Consider the following 22,034-nt stretch of genomic DNA (forward strand, 5'->3'; position numbering starts at 1 on the left):
TCTGTTGCCACAAGATCTGACAGCTGTGAAGGATATCGGGTTGGAAAGAAGGGCAAGGAATACTCGTCCGATGAAGGTGGTATTCTCTCTCTTCCTTGAGCCACATGTTGCAAGGTTTGTGGCATCGGAAGCTTTTCTGAAAAACCACTTATGGTAATGCAGACGCCTGATAACCACAATAACTGTAGCAAAACCACCTTGTACAGTAGCCAAGCTATTGGAGCCACCTTCTGGTTTTGCGCTCTTTCTCCTCTGCCTTCCATCCATCTACGAGACCCAAATATACCGAATCTTGGGCCGCCTGTTTATAAACCCTTAACATCCATCTTCTTAATATTCAACTGACTGTTTCCCCTTCATGTGCTAATAATGCTCTATGTCTGTGTGAGCCAAAGTGTTGCAGTCCTCATGCAGTTGTCCTGCGTGAACCAACTCCCGCGAGCAGCACTTGTTTACTATTGTGCATAGTACCCCTTCATTAGCTAGCCAGTCCGCCACTTTGTTGCCATCTTTGCGCACGTGAACAGAGCTTAGAGTTCTCAGTATTCTTAGGTGACATTGAATTTGATGATAGACTTACAAAAGTCTCTAGTGGTTTGAAACTTTGTCTGATGTTGTGCCAGTACCTATCCTTTTGACTGAATTGATTGTTAATTCTGAGTCTGCCTCTATGATTGTGTTATGTAAATTGTAGTCTATAAGGATTTCTAAGCTCTGCTCAATGGCCATTAGTTCTGCCATGTTGTTGGTTTCCCTCCCCAAATGACTGTGAAAAAGGACTTTTATATTTCCCTCTTCATCTCTTATGACTCCTTCGTAACCAACATCCCCAGGGTTTCCTTTTGAGGCTCCGTCTATGTTGAATTTCAAAAGCCATGGGGAGGGGGTTGCCAGAAAGCCTTTCCTTTTGATATGTGCCTTGCTTTCTTTTCTGTGCCCTGAGGGACATGTGACAAGAGTCCAAATAGTTCGAGAATGTGAGCATCCCTTTGACTAGGGGGTTTCTTAAGAGGTTGCTTCAGAAGGGCATTAATTGTTTCTTTGAGTTGTTTTAGGATTTGAGCCATGATTCTTTGTGTTGAACCAGATTTATCTTTGAAGATCTTGTTGTTGCGTTCTTTCCAGACATCCTAGATCATAAATCCTGAATCAGAGTCCAGGCTAAATTGACTGTCTCATTATCCGAGAAGTCTTTCCTCCAATTCTTTAGAATTTCAGTAGTGTCAATTTCATTCCTGACTGTTTGGTTGAAGATGGAGGCCACCGAATTCCATAAGGTGGAGGTGAAAGAGCATAGGTTGAGAAGGTGATCCATGGTTTCCTCCTGCAAACCACATAACTGGCATCTTGAAGGATCGGCAAAACCTCTTTTTCTGAGATTTTCCCAAGTCAGTATCTTTTTATGCTTTACTAGCCACATGAACAATTTGATTTTCATCCAGTGTGGGTTGTTCCAGAGGTCTTTCCAAGTCTTGTCAGGGCTTGGATGATTAAGTCCAGTGACTATTCTTTTGGCTTCTTTGAAGTTGAAGATGCCCTCATTGTTACTCCCCCATCTTAGTAGATCATTCGAGGTTGAAGTCAAAATTTGCCTCTTTTCTAGAATTGCTTCAATAACTTTAGCTTGGGCTTTCAAAGGGGTCTCTTCACTGTAATATGGTACCTTCCAAATTCTCCATTTTCCTGTGTCTCTTGACTGATCCCAAAAGTCACTTAACCTTTTTAGTCCTTTGTTAATGGTGTCATTTTTGATGATGTCTAGACCTTCTCTACAGAGGTTATGTTCCTCCTCCCAAAACCAGGCTAGATTCCCATTTCTGATCTCCCAGAAACTATGTTTCTGAACTAAGGCTTTGTTCTCCCAAGCATTGTTCCAAATATGGGAACCCCTAATGTGTCTTGTCATCTGAATGTGGTCCTTTTCCTGCCAATCCATTGCATATTTTTGTTTCCAAAGCTTAGCCCAGGGGTTTCTCGTTTCCTTTAGCCATCTCCACCAAAGTTTTTCCCCCAAAACTTTGCTTAAAGTGTCCGGGTCGTGGAGACCCAAACCCCCATGGGTTTTAGGTTTGCAGAGCTTGTCCCACACTACCAGTGCCCATTTCTTTTTCTCTTCCCCTTTACCCCAAAGAAAATTTCTTTGAATATTCCTGATTTGCTGTAAAACTCCTTTTGGGACAGGAAGGGTTGAAAACATGAAAATTGGAATGGTTTGTAGTACAGCCTTTGTAAGAATTAGCCTCCCTGCTAAATTCAAAGATCTTCTAGTCTAGTTGTTGACTTTTTCGTTCAGTTTATTTGTCACTGACTCCCAAACTTCCTTACTTAGAGGATTATTAGTGAGAGGCATTCCTAGATATTTGGAGGGAATATGGTCTCTTTGAAAGCCTAGAATTCTGGAGAGATTTCTTTGAATGGAAATATCCGTATTAAAAAAGGAAACTTTTGATTTTGTGAGGCTTACCTCCATGCCAGCAGCCATCGTGAAATCATGCAGGATTTGTTTGAAGGCTTTGGCTTCCTTGATTTTGGGTGTGCCCTGCAACATAGTGTCGTCCACAAATTGTTGATGATTCATTGTATCCCCATTCTGAGTCAATTTTAGTCCATTGATTCTTCCTTCCTCGACTGAATTGATCATTCTACCCAATCCTTCCATCATGAGAATGAAGAGGAATGGGGAGAGAGGATCTCCTTATGTGAGACCCCTTGATGACCTGAAGGTTCTGGATGGAGAGCCATTGAGAAGGATTGAGCAACTAGCTGTGGTAACTAGGGCCATGACCCACTTTATCCAGTTGTGGTCAAAGCCATAAGCTTTTCGAACTTCCCTTATGTTGGACCAGCTTAGCTTATCATAAGCTTTCGCTATGTCCAGTTGTATTATCATGTCGACTTGCTTATTGGTCCTGAGGGAATGAACCACTTCGTGAGCTTGGATGATATTATTGAGAATTTGTCTATCTTCTACATATCCAGTCTGCTCCTCTGACACGAGCATTGGAAGTAAAGGTTTGAGTCTGTTAGCAATAACTTTGGAAATGATTTTGTACACCACATTGCATAAGGCTATGGGTTTAAACCTTTTTTGGTGTCATGGCTTTTTCCTGTTTAAGAATTAATGCTATGAAGGATTCATTAAGTGCTCTTAGAGTTGTTCTTGATTTTCTCGAGTCCTCCACCACATCAAGGCTGTCATGTTTGACTGTTTCCCAGCATGTTTTGGAGAAGTCTACGTTGAAACCATCTGGGCCTGGAGCTTTCCCATTGTGCATCTCTTTGATTACTTCATTGACCTCTTCTTCCATTACTAGCCTATTGAGATTATAATTATCTTCCCTGGTTACCAGTTTTGGAATATGCTTAGTGAAGCTTTTGGTGAATTGAGGTTTTTCTGCAATGGTCTCCTCTACTATGTTTTGGAAATGTTGTACCAGAAAAAATTCCATTTCCTTGTGAGCATTTAACTCTTTCCCCTGAGGATCTATTAGTTTTGTGATCCGATTATGTGCCCTATGTTTCATGGTAGACTTGTGAAAGAACCTGGTATTTCTCTCCCCTTCTTTAATCCATTGTACCCTTGATTTCTGTCTCCTGAAGATTTCCTCTTGTTGACATCTATTGTCCCATTCTTGTTTAACAGAGTCTGCTTGCATTTTCATTTCCTCTGTGAAGCCTTCTTTGATGAGAATTTGATTAGTTTCCTGTCATTTTCGTTCCACCTCTTTTTTGGCTTTAAAAATATTGACAAACTCATTTTTGTTCCATTCTTTGAGCCTTAGCTTGATGTGTTTGAGTCTCTATTGCAGAAGGAACATTTTTGTGCCTTGGGTGGTCATGTCTTCCGCCCACCATTTTCCAATATTAGTGATGAAGTCAGGGTGAGTGAGCCAGGCATTTTCAAACCTGAAAGGTCTGTTTCTCGGGGTGCCAATAAAAGAAGCTTCCAGCTGTACAGACTAGTGGTTCGAGCCTCCAAAAGGAAGGATAAAAGTTGTCATAGTATGATGGGAGAGAAGGAGATCCTTCGAGATTATGAATCTATCTAATTTCAAGGCAACTTGGGAAGTTCCTCCTCTCTTGTTATTCCATGTGAAGGTACCATTTATTGTGTCCATATTCACTAGTCTCATGTTGTTTATGAAGTTCTGGAAGGAAATTGAGTCTCGTCCAAGCATTCTGATCCCTCCTTTTTTCTCTATGAGAGATCTGATCATGTTAAAGTCCCCTCCCAGAATCTAGGGGATTATTGAGTGTCTCTCTCTCAGCTCCTCCAGAGAGGTGAGGAGCCTGAGTTTTTCTTCTAGAAGTTGAGGACCATAGACATTTGTGATCATGTAACAATCCTTGTCCCCCAAAGGTTGTATAACCATTGAAAGGTGGTTTCTGGATGCCTCAGCATCCAGGATCTCAAATTTTTGAGGATTCCATAGAGTTAGAATTCCCCCCGCTGTGCTATTTTCTTTGACTTCTAGGTAATCATATTTGTTAAGCCAATTGCTATGTAGTTCTCTGATATTGTCTATTGAGCATTTTGTTTCCTGTATAAACACCATGTCTGGTTTTTCTTCTTTTATTCTATTACTGAGATTTCTTTGTTTTCTTTTACTTCCTAGTCCTCTAATGTTCTAGGTTGTAAGCTTCATAATTATGTGTTTGTGAAAGAGTAACTGGTGAGATCTTTCATCTTACCTAAATTAATCATGAGTTTCCCACACTCTGACAGGAGTTCATTCTGTCTCCTTCTTCCTCTTTTCTTGCCTGGGTTTTTGGTGGAGTATCCTGATGCAATCTCCATTGGTTTAACCCCTTTATTCTCCTGGCTATCGTAGTTCCTTTTGACTCCTGCAGCCTTTGTTTGAGACCTTCGGAGGAATAGCTGTTGTACTCTGTCAAACTCCTCTTGAGGCAGAGAGTCAATCCCTTTGTTAGTTCCCTGCTCTAGAAACTTTTCTAGTTCAAGGTTCTCCCTCTCGAGAATCTCCTGTAGGTCTTGGTCCTCCGTACCTCCTTCGCTTGGGGTCATATCTTGGTCCCTACCTAGTCCCATATTGCTTGGTGGGTCCTCCTGTTGTTCATTGTCTACCTGTATGATTTCCATGCTGTCCTCTGTTTCTTTCTCTGTATGAATGTCCTCCGGTTCCTTATTCTTTCCATTTCTTCCCCCCTCTTCTTCTAAAATCTCAAAACTATTGTGACTTGGAAGCTTGTTCTCGCTAGGTTTCTTTTGGTACTTTTCCCCCCTCCTTTCCCTCTGCCTCCCACTTTGGTGAAACCTTCAGGGTCTTTTCCTATGTTGGTTTTTAGGTTGTCCTCCCTTTTATTGAGTGGGTAGTCTCTGAAGAGGTGCCCATGTTCATGACATTTACGACATCTGAATGGGATGTGTTCATAGTCGACTGCCTGTACCCATTCCTCATCATATACTTCTAGGATGACTTCATTCGGGAGTGCTCCCGATAAGTCCATTTCTACACATATGCGGGCGAAGGAGGTATATTTACCTCACAGAGTCACCTTTGATATCTTTATAAAATGCCCTAATTTATTACCTATAGCTTTTAAGGATTCTGGCAGCCAATAATCTAAAGGTAAGGAGTATAATCTAATCCATACTGGGACCGATGTGAACATTTCTCACTCCGGAACAAAGTTCATCATCCAAGGTCGCATTTAAAGGCTAGCAGCATCATAGAAGTAGGGTCCTCCTTCGATACCTCTGTATTTATCCTCCAGGTTAGTGAAAACCACTTAAAAAAATCCCTTGGATCCGAGATGTATATTTATTTCTCCCTTTGGTTTCCAGTTGTTTCTTATCCATGTGTACAATGCTTTCTTTGTAGGCCATATACCCATAAACTTGCATATGACTGCATAAGTTGCCATGTGATCTTTGTGCACCTGTAGTGCAGGATCATTTAAGACCACCCGGGGTTTGATATTAGACTTGGGCTTGCAGGGTCCTGTTGTAGATATACTCTCTATTTTCTGACTACTGTCTCCAGATTTTATTTCCCTCCCAGCCTCCTTGCGGGTCCCTTCCTTATCAAGGGATTTGCTGCTTTCTGGCTTTTGAGTGCTAGTTTTCTTTGTCTCTGCCTCCATTGGATATCAGAGATTATTCAGACTCATCTCTCTGCCTCTATTTGAAACCACGTTACTGTAGGAGGGAGTGGAGCTCCCTCCTCCATGCCCCTCCATAGTTACTAGCTCGCTTCTGTCGCCCCTTGTTCAAAACCCTCGTCGCTCACTTGTTAGGATATTCTGACACATAGGAAGTAGTTAAGTATAACTTGGTCTAGTATAGAGTTAGGTAAAGTGTGTTTCTTTACTATGTACTTTTTGTAACTTACAATCCGACGGTCATGATATGTAGTGATCCGACGGTTCATTCTCTCCTCGGTATTACCAACACTTGATTCGTGGCTTAACACTCGATTGGTCCATGATATCTATTTAAAGAGCATCGAGGGTCATTTGTAGGGTAACCATCCATGAGAGAAGCTTATGTAAATTTTCATTCCTTTATTAATAAATTGCCTGAAGTGGCCGCGTTGGCTCAGGCCATGGATTGTTTCCCTCTTTGAGGGTTTTAACCACGTCAAAAATACTGGTGTATTGATCTGTGATCTGTTTGTGAGCGGTGTCCTTTGGTGTTCTATCTGAGGAACTTACCCTGTAAATTCCTACATGGTATCAGAGCTATTTGAGGGCTGCATCCGTTGGTGATCCAAATCTGAAGCTGGTAGAACTGCATCCGACTACCGTTTCCTAGATCTACTATTTCTGACTACTTTTAGGCCGAGAGGACTACACTATTGTGTTAGGAGCATCCGTTCCAGTGAGGAACCCCTATCGTTTCACGCGAAAAAGTTTTTGGTAGCCCTAGCTACGTCATTTTTAAGATCTGGAGGTATACAGTGTTTTTTTGCAGTTTCTAGTTATTTTCTCTCTGTTTATTATTTCGGTTTATTTAGCTCCTTTTTTATTACTGGATCTATACCTTTCATTTCTGCGTATGCTCTTTGCCCCGTGACTTTGTGCGATCCGAGCAAATCAGAAACAGAGAGGAAGAATTTTTCTCATGCATATGCTCTTTTCCGCCGCGCCTTAGTGTGATCTCGGAAAATCAGAAACATTGAGGAAAATATTTAGTTTCCGGGTAAAGCTAACTTCAAGCCGTGAGGTTTGTTTTTTTTGTATGTCCGTGTTGGGTTTTGTGTTTTCTGTTTTGTAGGGAAAAAGAGTTTTCTCAAGTAAGCACGCAGCCCAAAGCTTCAGTGACTAAAAAAAAAAAAAAAACACGCCCTTCCTCTTTTCCAAAAATTACTAAACTTTTAGTTTAGCTCACTTGGTCCAAAGCTACTTTATGAGAGTAGAGGTCTTGAGTTCAAGTCTTATTTTTGTTGAGCTAATTAGATTAAGTTTGGAAAGGGGGCAATTTTTTTTAAATATAACATTATCATTCATTTCCGCACATTCCCGCACTTCGTCGGCATCTTCATCAACTTTTCTTCAAAAAGCCATAACTTCTTCATCCAGAAGCCGTTTTCAGAGCTGTTTTTTTTGAACCAGCCTAATTCTTCGAGATCTTTGCATTGGAACACTTAGTTTCAACATCTATAGCTTTAGTTTCTGTTAAAACGGAAAGTTCATGCCAAGTTATTCTTGATAGCACCAACTACTTCTCATGGTGGTCCTACATTGTGGATTTACTTAGAAGTAAAGGTCTCTACAAAATAGCCTCAGGCCAAGAAACCAAACCGAAAGATGAAGATAAGGTAGCTAAATAGGAAAATAGGCAAGATCAAGCACGTGGGTTGATAGGGATGTCTATTTCTCCAGATCTTAGATTCCATATTGCAGAACTTGATACTCCTGAGGAAGCAATGAAACAGATCACTAAAGTTTTTGGAATTAAAAATGAACTTAAAGCCCATCAACTCGAAAATGAGTTTCTTACATTGGACCCCAATAATGTTTCTTGCATTGAAGATCTTTTGTCCAAGTTCAAGACCCTTAGATTTCTCTTGGAAGGTGTTAAGGTTAAGAAAGAAGATAGTAACCTTATCTATTCCATTCTTACTGAGTTGGGACCATCCTATTCTGTGTTTGTTTCCACCTTCCATTCTACAAGAGAAGCCTTCATTTCTCAAGGACAAGCCTACAAGTCCCCTTCCTTTGATTCCTTTTGTGATTCTTTAATAAGAGAACAAGAAAAACTCTTACACCTTGGTCTTCTTAATCTTGGAAACTCTTCTAAGAAAGCGTTAGCCGCCCAGCAGCAACCAAATTCAAAGAATCCTAAAAAGTTGTATCCTAAAAGGAATGGTCCTAAACCAAACAAGGGTCCTAAGCAATTTCAACCTCAAAATGAAAAATCATTTCAACAAAATGATAAGACAAATAAAAACAAAGGGAAGAAGGCTGATAGACATTGCAACTTTTGTAATCGAGATGGCCACTTAGAATCCAAATGCTTTAAGAAGATGGAAGCCTTGGAAGCAGCAATGAAGAAGCATAACATCCATTTAGAGCACTCTTTAACTTCAACTTCATCTTCAGGAATAACACTTTCTGCATGTGGTTTTCAAGCATCTCGGTTTGGCTGTGCACTAAATGTATCTTGTTCTTCTCATTCTCATGAGTGGCTTATTGATTCTGGAGCTTCTTATCACATGGCCAAAAACAAAGCCATGTTTTCTTCTTTAAATGATTGTAACACCAAAAATATATTTGTCGGTGATGATAGATCTCTTAGTGTTGTAGGGACTGGAACTGTTCATATAGACAATGGTTAATTTAATGATCTATTATGTGTTCCAACCTTATCTTGCAACCTTCTATCTGTATATCAGATAACTCATTCAGGTGAAGGTAAAATCGTTGAATTTTCACCTCACGATGTTGTAGTTAAGGACCTAAGAGATCCTAGACAGATTTTAGCTACTGACATTGCTGATGATTCTACAAGGTTGTATAAGTTTCACAACTTTGGGTCATCAAATCTTCCCTCGGAATTTGTTGCTCATAACGATGAAGTGAGCAAACTTTGGCATGAGCGATTTGGTCACTTAAACTATCGCTCCCTTCATAATCTATGTAAAGAAAATATGGTGATAGGTCTTCCAATGGTATCTTGCAGAGATGGTGTTTGTTCCGGATGTGTACTCAGAAAACATCATCGGGATAGTTTTGAAAAATGTGCCTCTTGGCACTTCTCAACCCCTTTACAGCTTGTGCAAAGTGATTTATGTGGTCCACTTCCAGTTGTTTCATTCTCTCGCTACAAGTATTTCTTAAATTTCATTGATGATTTCTCCAGACGCACTTGGGTATACTTCTTAAAGCTCAAGAGTGAAGTATTTAACATGTTCTTGGCCTTTAAGGCCTTTGTTGAAAAACAATCTGGACATCAAATTCTTAAGCTAATATCTGATAATGGCGGAGAATATGTTAACAACAAATTCATCAACTTTTTCACTGAGAATGGAATTCAAATGCAACATACTGTTCTATATGCTCCACAACAAAATGGTGTAGCTGAAAGGAAGAATCGCACCTTAAAGGAAATGGCTAATTGTATGCTTCAATCTAAAGGTCTTGGTCTTAATTTTTGGGCAGAAGCAATTAACTGTGCAAATTACATAATAAATCGCACTCCTACTAAGGTTTTAAAGAATATCACTCCAGAAGAAGCATGGAGCTCAATTAAACCAGATGTAAGTCACTTTCATGTTTTTGGAAGTGAAGCATGGGCTCATATTCCAGATGAGAAACATAAAGCTTTAGAACCTAAGAGTGAAAAATGTATTTTTGTTGGATATTCTGAAGATGTCAAAGGATATAGACTTATTCCACTTAAGTCCAAAAATGTTATCATTAGAAGAGATGTAAAGTTTGCTAAAAATATATCGGCCTACGAGCCTAGTTCGGCGGATGTGCCACCTCTCCCTATCTCTTCTACTTTTGAAAATATTTCCTCTTCAGATGATGAAAGCAAGGATGACAATCCTCCCCCACCTTCTCAAGATCCTCCTTCAGCTCCTCAGTTTCCAAAATGGGTCCGTGCTACTCGGGATGCAGCAGGTGATCCTACAGATCAGCGACGTACACGTTCTCAGTTTGATAGAGCCTCTTCTTTATTGGCTCAAGCTTCAGTGAATTATGATCCTGACACCTTTGCAGAAGCTTCAACCCATCTGGATTGGGAAGCAGCTATGAATGAAGAATATCATTCATTATTGTCAAATGATACATGGGATCTTGTTCCTCTACCAAAGGGACGAAAACTTGTTAGATGCAAATGGGTTTACAGAACCAAGTATGGACTAGATGGGAAAGTTGATAAACATAAAGCTCGTCTTGTTGCTAAGGGTTTTTCACAAGTTGAAGGCATTGACTACACTGAAACCTTCTCCCGTGTTGCAAAAATGAACTCTATCCACCTTGTTCTTTCCCTTGCTACCTCTTTCAAATGGGAAGTCCATCAGATGGATGTTAAATCTGCCTTCTTGCATGGGGACTTGCATGAAGAAATCTATATGGAACAACCTATTGGCTTTATACAAACAGACTCCAGTGTTGTATGTCAGCTTAAGAAATCCCTTTATGGTCTCAAGCAAACTCCTCGAGCTTGGTATGCCAAAATGGATAACTTTCTTTTAGAAACTGGCTTTTCTAGGTGTCATTCTGACAATACTGTCTACACCAAGAAAGTGGGCAAGTCTCTTATCATTCTTGTTCTTTATGTTGATGATCTTATCCTGACTAGTAGTGATCCCAACCTTATAAACCATGTGAATTCTAGCCTTAAAAGGAAGTTTGAAATGACAGACTTAGGACACTTACATTATTTTCTTGGTCTTCAAGTCTTGCAATCCAAGGAAGGTATTTCCCTTTCCCAGTCCAAGTATGCCTGTGATATTCTACGCCATTTTCACATGGAAGACTGTAAGCTAGCCCCTTCTCCCTTTTAGTCTGGAGTCAAACTTTCAGTCACTTGTACTTCTCCTGAAGTTGATGCTACCTTATACCGTCAACTTGTAGTAAAACGTTTGTCTCTAACCCATACTCATCCTGACCTTTCCTTTGCTATTGGCCTTGTTGCTTGGTTTATGCAAAACCCACATGAAAGTCATTGGAAAGCAGCTAAAAGAATACTTTGTTATGTTCGAGGTATAGTTCAGTTTGGGATTCATTACAGTGCCGAAGCAACTCCTCTATTGGTTGGTTTCACTGATTCTGATTGGGCTAGTGACCCTGATGATCGGAAGTCTACTACAGGTTATGTGTTCACTCTTGGTTCAGGACCTATTACATGGGCTTGCAAGAAACAAGGTGCCATTTATCTTTCTTCAGCAGAAGCAGAGTATCGTGGTGCCGTAGAAGCTAGTAAGGAAGCCTTGTGGCTTCGTCAGATCCTGTCAGAGTTTGGCTTTCAGCAGCAATATCCGACTACACTTTGGTGTGATAATCAAAGTGCCATTCAACTATGCAAAGATCCAGTCGAACATCAGTGCAACAAACACATTGAACTGCACATGCACTTCATCAGAAAGCTCATTCACGACCATGTTCTTGAAGTGCAATATTGTTCAATAGATGATCAAGTTGCAGACATCTTTACAAAGGCTCTCACAGAGGCGAAGTTTACTAAGCTTCGATTTATGGTTGGAGTTCAGGAAGTTGTCACTAAGGGGAGATAGGCTCTAGTGCCTCCATCCTTCTCCTATTGTGTCATATTTGTACATCCTTTAATCCTATCCCAAGTTGTTCTTAAGGGGGGATGTTAGGATATTCTGACACATAGGAAGTAGTTAAGTATAACTTGGTCTAGTATAGAGTTAGGTAAAGTGTGTTTCTTTACTATGTACTTTTTGTAACTTACAATCCGACGGTTCATTCTCTCCTCGGTATTACTGACACTTGATCCATGGCTTAACACCCGATTGGTCCATGATCTCTATTTAAAGAGCATGGAGGGTCATTTGTAGGGTAACCGTCCATGAGAGAAGCTTATGTAAATTTTCATTCTTTTATTAATAAATTGCCCAATGTGGCCACGTTGGCTCAGGCCGTGGACTGTTTCCCTCTTTGAGGGTTTTGACCACGTCAAAAATACTGGTGTATTGATCTATGATCTGTTTGTGAGCGGTTTCCTTTGGCGTTCTGTCTGAGGAACTTACTCTGTAAATTTCTACAGATGCCCCCCCAACCATGAAATTACTCAGAACCCAGAGAAATAGGTGATTTCAAACAAGATAAATCTCTGTATGAATCATTAATGAATGAAGAACAATATATATATATATATATATATATATATATATATATATATATATATATATATACATATATATATATATATAGTTAAGTGTATTAAATTGGTTAACCATGCTATAGTAAAGTTCGATAAAGTAATTTTTTTTATTATGGTCTTTAACATTTAGAAGATGTGTGACATATGGTATCAGAGCGACTCAGGTTGCTAAACTGAGACCTCTGGAATTAAGTAATAACAATACTCTGTAATATGCATGTAGGAAGAAGGAAGCTGAAAGTATGAGGAGAACTGGAAGTCTACCTCATAGGTCCGTAATAGGAACCAGACCCACAACATTTCAAGAGGGAAACCCTGAAGTGTGGGTGCAGCTGGGCGACGAACCAAGAAATACCAATCCAGATATTATAGTAACAGTACAAGAATTAAAGGATGAAATGGCTCGATTGTGAGTAGACAATGAGAGATTGATGCAGGAACAAGAGAAAATCATGAAGAGCCTATCAGATAGACAAAACCATCGGCCATTAGTTCCCAGCCCAAAACGTGAGAATATGATAGGGGAGCAAGAATTTCAGACTGAAAATGTGGAAACAGAGGGGGGAGAAGGAAATCACGAAGAAGAATCAAATAATGTGTCCAATCACAATATACCGAAAAGATAGAAAGTGGAACTTCAAGGGGAGTTCCGGAAAATTAAGCCTCCTCTCTTTGATGGGGAACAAGAAGAAGCGGCAGAAGCATGACTCATCAACATGAATAAATACTTCCAGCTGTATGAATACGACCATAATTTGAAGGCCCGCTTGGCCATCTTCCAATTACAGGGGAAGGCTACATTGTGGTGGGAGGAAGTAAAGACAGTACATGGAGTTAGTGAATAAAGTATCACCTGGGAAAAGTTTCAAAGATATTTTAAGGAAAAATATCTAACAGAGAAGTTTTACGACGAGAAGGCAAAGGAGTTCCACGATCTCCGATTAGGCCAAATGACCATGGATGAATTTATAACTAAATTCACATCATTACTTCGGTATGTTTCTTACATACGCAAGGAAAAAGAAAAGGTGCAGTGGTTTATCGGTAGCCTTCCGTTGTTCATGAAAGAACGGCTGGAGTTTGAAAATCCGAAAACCATGGATGAGGTCATTTGTAAAGCTCGCATTTGTTACCAGCAGAACAAACCAAAGGGGGACCCGAGAAAAGGTGGACTGACAAAAAGGGGAGTAAATTTGTTTCCAATTACAAGGGAAATAAGGGTCCAGGCAACAAAGGAGTATTTAAAGGACAGGCCAACAGAAATGAAAATAAGAGTCAGCCTCAATTTAAAGTACCTGGTGAAACGAGAATGAATGAACAAGCTGGCAGAACTGAAGCAGAGACAACCAATAGACCATCGGTACAATGTTGGGGATGTGGAGGCCCTCATTACGTCAAAAACTGCCCACAACATAGGGGAGCCGATCAAATTTCATAGATACAAGAAGCATCTATAGTGGGGGAGGTAGCAAGAAGCATTCCTAAGATTAATGCTGCCCTTGAAGACCATCAAGTAGAATTTCAGCCAACCATGGTTGAATTTGAAGGTAAAATTTTTGACTGCCCTGTTTCCATTTTAATTGATCCTAGGGCTACTTTAAGTTATATCAGCCCCAAGATTGTGGAACAATGTAAATTATAGACTGTTAAATTTAAAAATCCCTGGTTAGTACAACTAGCCACAGGGGCCAAAAGAAGAGTTTTGGCTAAAATAGATAATTTCCCTTTAATGATAGCTAATCAGTCTATTATAGCATATTTGAACATATTACCATTAGGGTCCTATGATATTCTTATAGGCATGGATTGGTTGGAAAAGCACTGGTCACTTATTAACTGTAAAACTAAAACCATCAATTATCAGGATGAGAAAGGTGAAAGACAAGAAATGCAAGGTATTCAAAAACCTCTGTAGATAAGACCTATAATAGCTTCCCAGTTAGCAAAATGCATTAGGAATGGGTGCCAGATTTATGCAATACAAGTAGGAATTGCTGATTCCAAGGATAAGTCTGACTCCTTTGAAAACATACCAGTGGTACAAAATTTCCTAGATATATTTCCTGAGGAAATCCCGGGTCTACCCCTGAAAAGAGACATTGACTTTACCATTGAGTTGATCCCGGGAGCTGCTCCAGTCTCCTGAGCCCCGTACCGCATGAACATTCCAGAGCTAACTGAATTAAAAATGCAGTTACAAGAGCTGCTAGATAAAAAATATATCCGACCGAGTGTATCCCCGTTGGGAGCCCCAGTTCTCTTTGTGAAGAAAAAGGACGGAACCCTGCGTATGTGCATGGATTACCATCAGTTAAACAAGATGACCATTAAGAATAAGTACCCTCTGCCCCATATTGATGAGTTGTTTGACCAAGTCAAGGGAGCAACTGTTTTCTCAAAAATTGACCTCCGCTCTGGGTATCATCAGATCCAAATAAAAGAGGAGGATATAGCAAAGACAACTTTCATGACTCGTTATGGACATTACGAGTTCGTAGTTCTGCCTTTTGGATTGACTAATGCCCCAGTGACATTCATGTGTCTCATGAACAATATTTTTCATCAATACTTAGACAAGTTCGTATTAATCTTTATAGATGACATATTGATATACTCTAGGAGCATAGAAGAACATAAGGAGCACCTTCGTGTTGTTCTTCAAACCCTAAGAGAACACCAACTGTATGCCAAATATAGCAAGTGTGACTTCTTTAAGGAGCAAATCCAATACCTAGGACACGTCATCACCAAGGATGGAATCACAGTAGACCCAGAGAAAATAAGAACCATCATGGAATGGCCAGTACCAAAGGATGTAGCTGACATAAGATCCTTTATGGGTCTAGCTGGATATTATAGATGTTTTGTGGAAGGTTTCTCTAGAGTGGCATATCCTATTACCTCTCTTCAGAAAAAAGGGAAAACTTTTAGATGGACCCCCGACTATCAGCAGAGCTTTGATCAGCTCAAACATTTACTGACCACCACACCCATTTTGAGCATTGTTGATCCCAATAAAGAATACATAGTTTGTACGGATGCTAGCAAGGAGGGTGTTGGCGGTGTACTAATGCAAGAAGGTTGGGTGGTGGCTTATGAATCAAGAAAGCTTAAAGAATATGAACAAAAATATTCGGCATATGATTTGGAATTGACAACAGTGATTCACGCCTTAAAAATGTGGCGACATTATCTAATGGGTAAGAAATTCCTACTAATGACTGACCATCATAGTCTAACAAACTATTTCAGGCAGCCCACCTTAAATGCAAGACAAGCTCGATGGGAAGACTTCCTAAGTGAATTCGATTTTGAAATAAAACATTTAAAGGGTAAAGAAAACCGGGTTGCGGACGCTTTGAGTCGCAAAGTGCATTGTTTATATGAAATTTCTTTCAGTGAATCTCGAACAACCTTTCATGAGAAGATCCGTGAATGTGTTGTGCAAGATTTAGCATACAAGCAAATATGGCAGCAAGCAAGGACCCCGAACAACCGTGAACAACAAGTAGGATATGAGGTAAATTCTGATGAATTGTTGGTATATAAGAAAAGGCTATATGTACCTAACCAAAAATAGCTTAAGGATTTAATCTTGGATGAATTTCATAAGAGTCCTTATGCAGGCCACCTAGGATACCAGAAAATGATTTCTGCTTTAAGAAAAGAATTTTTCTGGCCTGGTATGAAGAAGGAAGTAGCAGAATACTTATCCAGATGCTTGGAATGTCAGCAAATAAAAGCTGAGCACCAACACCTAGCAGGATTACTTCACCCTCTGCCGATTCCAGAATGGAAATGGGAAACCATATCCATCGGTTTCATTACTAGAATACCAAGGTCCAAGAAGCAAAATGACTCCATTATGCTGGTGGTAGACAAACTGAGCAAATATGCCCATTTCATACCAGTTTAATCTACTTATAAAGCAGTGCAGATTGCTAATATTTTTATGCAAAATATTTTTAAATTGCATGGGATCCCCAAGATGATTATCTCTGATCGTGATGTGAAATTCACATCTGCCTTTTGGAAGGCTCTTTTTGAAGGATTGGGTACTCAGCTACACTTTAGCACTGCCTACCACCCTCAAATAGATGGACAAACAGAGCGAGTGAATCAGGTAGTTGAAGATATGTTACGAACTTATGTAATGCAACAACCATCAAAATGGGAGGACTACCTACACTTGGTAGAATTTGCCTATACCAACGGGTACCATACATCTTTAAAGATGAGCCCTTTTGAAGTGTTGTATGGCCAAAAATGGAGGACACCCCTAAGTTGGAGCGGACCAAAAGACAAGTTGATGCTAGGACCCGATATGTTGGAGGAAATGGAGGGAATGGTGAAAGAGGTCAGAGCTAATCTGAAAGCCACTCAAGACTGGAAAAAGAACTTTGTTGATCAGAAGTGAAGCTTCTGAGAATTCCAAGTGGGAGACCATGTTTATATTAGAGTTCGAGCAAAGAAGAGCACCTTGCAATGGACCAGATGTGCTAAATTAGCACCTCGGTTTTGCGGGCCCTTCCAAATTTTAGCTCGAATCGGACCAGTAGCTTATCAGCTGGCCTTACCCAGTTATATTCATGTGCACAATGACTTTCATGTTTCTTTACGTAAGAAATACATTTATGACCCTAAACACGTTATCAATTGGCAAGACATTTAGGTAAGATTTTTGTGGAAGTTTCTCTTATTATGAGTTTATTAAAAACAAAATTAAATAATAGCTGGTATTGTTGTTGATATGTGTAGGTCGATCAGAAGGCGAGTTCCTAGTCAAACCTCAGGGTATACTCGATTGGAGAGAAGTAATGCTGCAGAAATGAGTTATCACCCAGGTTAAAGTGCAATGGCAACACTTTGGCCCAGACGAGGCCACCTGGGAGGATGAGCAGGTTATGAAGGAAACCTTTCTGGGATTGTTTTATAAGGATAACATTGGGACGATGTTACATCGTGGGGGGGGGGGGGGGAGGGGGGAAGATGTGATATCCCCAAATCTTGTTAATATTTTATTTTTACTGCAGAACAAACAGACTATTTAATTTTATTTAGAAAAGTTACCATTTTGAGTATTTTTATTATGCTGTAATAAAAACATACAGTTGTTGGTAAATATCTTTTTTTTACTTGAGAATCAGTTGAGAAACAGTTACCTATAGAAACTGATTTCTAAAAAAATTTATTCCAAGGATAAAGAGGGTTAGAGGAATTTGAGATCTGGAGGAAGGAGGAACTGTGTTGAAGGGTCAGGCAGTGTGGAAATGGATAAGTCTGGTTAGGACCAGATAACACAAAGGCTTAGAGGTTCTCATAGCAGAAGTTCCTGAGTTTTATAGGAAACAGCTCGGGGGAAGACTGTTGGATTAATAGTCTCAATGTTGGGAGGAAGAGTAAAAACCAAAAGATAATTGTGGTATGGAATAATCTGGAGAAAGATGGTCTAGATAAGTAAATGAAAACTATTTATGTGCTAGATAGATTTTTTTTGAAATCAATAGATAATTCGATATATGATTGATGTAGGTACCAATCTCTAGCAAATAAGTTTCTTTCTTTTATTAGAATCAATACATAGATGTATTAATATGCTTATTTAATAGTCTTTCCGCAAAATAGACTGTCTAGATCTATCTTAAAGAATCAAGTATCAAAGAGAGTGTTATAAATATTAGAAGAATAGAGATAAGAAAATCTTTGCGTAACAGAATTATATAATAGTGCATTATTCTCTTCCTTCTGTAAGTGCCAAGGGCCCGAAACGAAAAGCTTGACCATTACAACATTATCTACCCTAGTATAATTAAATAAATATATGAGAAGCAATAGAAGAAGGGCCAGTCAAGTCGAAAACTACCACATCAGGTAAACTTCACAAGTGTCATGTAATATGAAATATATAAGAGTAAAACTATAAAGAACTAAATAGATAATTATTCTGCATTATAAAATGAAAGATTACAGTCGTAAAATACCAATACAGCCGAATGATTTTCTTTAAACAACGTTATAGAAACAACTTTACAATATTTAAACAAGCACGAAGGGCAAGCTTTTAGTAATCCATATAATTCAGAAAAAAATGTCGAAATAGTAGAACAAGACTCCCTTGCATCCACTTTAACAACGTATGTATTATTATAACTCAAGTAGGGCTTGGAAGTTACGCATGACGGAATCCAAACATATATATACATACAAGAAAATAGTGTAGAGGAGGTCATGTTTCCTCCTAGCCTTAAAAATAGATCTAAGAACCAGAATAATAGAACAACAAGATAACTGCATTAATACTGAATGTTTTATAACAACTGTCAAACAGAGTCTAGGGTTTGTAGGGTTTGAACCCTCCTTAAAACCCTTCCGAGAAAAACCCTCTTAACAAAGATTGTTACCTGGTGGCCAGAGGCCATTAAAGTCCTTATAAATATAGACCAAGGGCCAAGGAGGCTAGAAAAATAAATTACAGACAAAAACCGAGAGGGCTAAGAAAGAAAACTGGATCTATAGGCAAGTCTTTCGACTACTCCAAAAATTTAAAAGAAAAGATAGAACGAAACTCCCATACAATGAGCATGAACCTTAGGGCAGTATTACCCAGAGACCACTGCAAGATAGAACCAGGAGAGAGCCCCATCTGGCCACCACCACCTATGCCTCTTGAACCTCTCATATTAACCGTGCCCGGAATGAGCATCCCCTCAGCCATACAACCAAAATAACGACGCTTATATCAGAGGAACAAGAGAAAACGATAGGTCCTTACCCAGTTAGGCCGGCCTGAGGAAGCCTACTGCTGGAATTGATGGCGGACCTGGAGGACATATTGTTAAACAAAATAGTAAAACATTAGAGCATAGCTCCCTGTATACAAGGTAACAGATTAAGTTCAAAATCGTAACCAAAGACTTGTAAGAGTTGGGTGAAAACCTGTACCAGCGTTCAACTTCACAACAAGACACCAGAGATCCCATTCGAATGGAGGAACAGAGGAGGAGATGAGCTCCCTCAACCAATGCAGTTATCCTGATCATTAATGGAGAAATGAGTAACAAAAACCCTCTACCCAAAAGCAAATGGTTTGGTGGACTCATCTCCACCATTTGATTTCGAATCTACATAGAAACCATTGATCTAGGAGAAAATCATGATAAGGGAGTATTGCAGTACCACCATAAAAAATAATCGTGAGTGAGCACAGTCGTCCAGTTCAATGCAACCACAGTCATTAATGCAATAAGGATGCACACGAGTAGCTTGACGTGACAACTGTGTAAGTAGCAAAAAGATCAATGCATGAATCTCTTGTGGTAGGATAAGTGTCACTTATTTAATTCAATAGGCAATGTATTATCCAAAGCAAGGATCTGTACAGTGACCCTCTCAGCTTGAGAAGGAATTAATGTTATGAAATATATATATTCGAACTTGCATGTAAATGTTTGTATGAATAATTAATGAATCAAGAACCATATATATATAGTTAAACGTATTAAATTGGTTAACCATGCTATAGTAAAGTTCGATAAAGTAAGTTTTTTTATTATGGTCTTTAACATTTAGAAGATGTGTTTCATTCATATTTTGCACGAAATATCTCTGAAAACCAATGACAATTTTTTGTTGTTGTTGTAATGCTCCTATTTCACATGGGAAAACAAAAATTGCAATAAAGTCAACAATTCTGAGAATTTTTTCTTCTATATCTCACACTCACCCTATCATGACAAATCTGTTTGGAAATTAATAGAAAATTTTTGCTTTCGTAATGCTCATATTTCACACAAGGGAAATCAGATTCTTCTTTATTCGATAAAAACAAATAATTTTTTGTTTTTGAACATAGGTTTGCTGATTTTTTTTTTTTTAATACAACTTGAATGGGCCTAATAGTTAAGAACATGTATTTCCTCCTAAGACATCACAGGTTCAAAATCAAAGGGGGTAGAGTATGTATGCCTTTGTAGACTTAACAGTCAAATGGTGCAAATACAAACAAGCACAAACAAACAAGGGGATCTCATACACCAATTTGGTGTCTGGCTTGGCCATGACCTTAAAATTGGATAATAATGATAACAATAACTTCATAATAAATAAAATAGTAAATCTAATTTATTTTTTATTTGAATTAGGTTTTCTATTTGGAATGGAAGTAAAATAATTATATACAAGATAAATAAATAATTCCAAATAGATGTACTATAAAATTACCACCAGCCTAGATCCATCTTAACACCGGATCTATCAAGCGTCGAGAGGGATGAAGTCTCTCAAGGTGAAAACCTATTTTGTTAGTGAAAAAATTGAGGAAAGATTTGCACCTCGAGATATTTGATCCCTCTCGGCGCTTGATATATCTGGTGTTAAGATGGATCTAGTCTGGTTTCAATCGTGTGCGGTCATACAAAATTTATTGAACATCTAATTATTTTGATCATTTTAAATATGCTAAATATGTCTAAGATTAATTTGGTCAATTTAATTTCAAATTTGTTTAGTTTCCTTAGTTTGTTGAGATGAGAGAGACTGTTAGTAACTTCAATGATGAAATACAAATTTTGAGTGCAAAGTGTCAATGTAACAATTTTGATAGATAGAAAATGTGAATACTAAGAATATAGTCAATTACAAACAATCTTCATTGCAATCAATCTGAAAGTTCCTATTGTCACACCTGTTAGTTTTTCCATTTTCTCATATGGATCATATGAAAAGTGTAGTTGGAATCATAGACCATTCAAATATTTAACTCGAGCTACTGTAGTAAACAACATACCTTTTCTCTGTTCCTCTCCAATATTAATAGTAGTTTTCTCGAAATTCAATCATTGTGACTTATGGAGTGTTAAACCCCAAATAATTTTTGGTAGTTATTTTCTATTACCGCATTTGAATGCAAAGTAATTAACATTGTTGAATGATGGAAAATGGGAATAATAAGGATGTACCCAATTACACATAGTTTATAGTTTCAAGAAGCAAACATTTGGGGTAAGGAAACATTTTATTTAGGATGAAAATTCAAGTATTGTATTTATGGTTGAATAATTTTTATGTGCTTAAACTAGAAATCAATATCTACACTAAAGCCAATGCGTCCTGTGCAAGCAATCAAATAGGAGTAGAAATCAACATCGACACTAAAATCAATGCATCTAGTGTAAGGTATTAAATAGAATTATAAATCGACATCTACACTGAAATCAATGCATATAGTTCATGTGATCAAATAGGATTAGAAATCAACAACCACATTGAAAATCTTAAATATTCATGACTTTCTAGATCTAAAATCTATGTCTATGAGATTCTTTCTACTTCCCTCTCTCTCCACCTTCCATTATGTGTCTACCTCCCTTCCCCTCTCCTTCTCTCTCTTTGCCTCCCTCTCCCCTATCTCATTCTATCTGCCTCTCCCTAACTTTATCTATCTTTCTCATCTTTCCTTATTTGTCTCTCTATGTAAACCCTCTAAACATACATCATGCTCTCTCTCTCTCTCTTCCTCTCTTCCTTTCCCTCTCTATCTCTTCCCCTTCTCTCTCTCTCTCTCTCTCTCTCTCTCTCTCTCTCTCTCTCTCTCTCTCTCTACCCCCTCCATCTCCCATCGATCCCTCTTCCTCCCTCCCTCTCTTTCCCTCTCTCTTCTACCCCCTCCCATACCCCATCTATATATCTATCTCCCCTTGTCTCTCCTTCTCAC

The sequence above is a fragment of the Pinus tabuliformis genome, chromosome 1_2 (assembly GCF_031772625.1).
Source record: "Pinus tabuliformis cultivar Carrire ecotype Pingquan chromosome 1_2, CPIR1, whole genome shotgun sequence".
Classification (NCBI taxonomy): Eukaryota; Viridiplantae; Streptophyta; class Pinopsida; order Pinales; family Pinaceae; genus Pinus; species Pinus tabuliformis.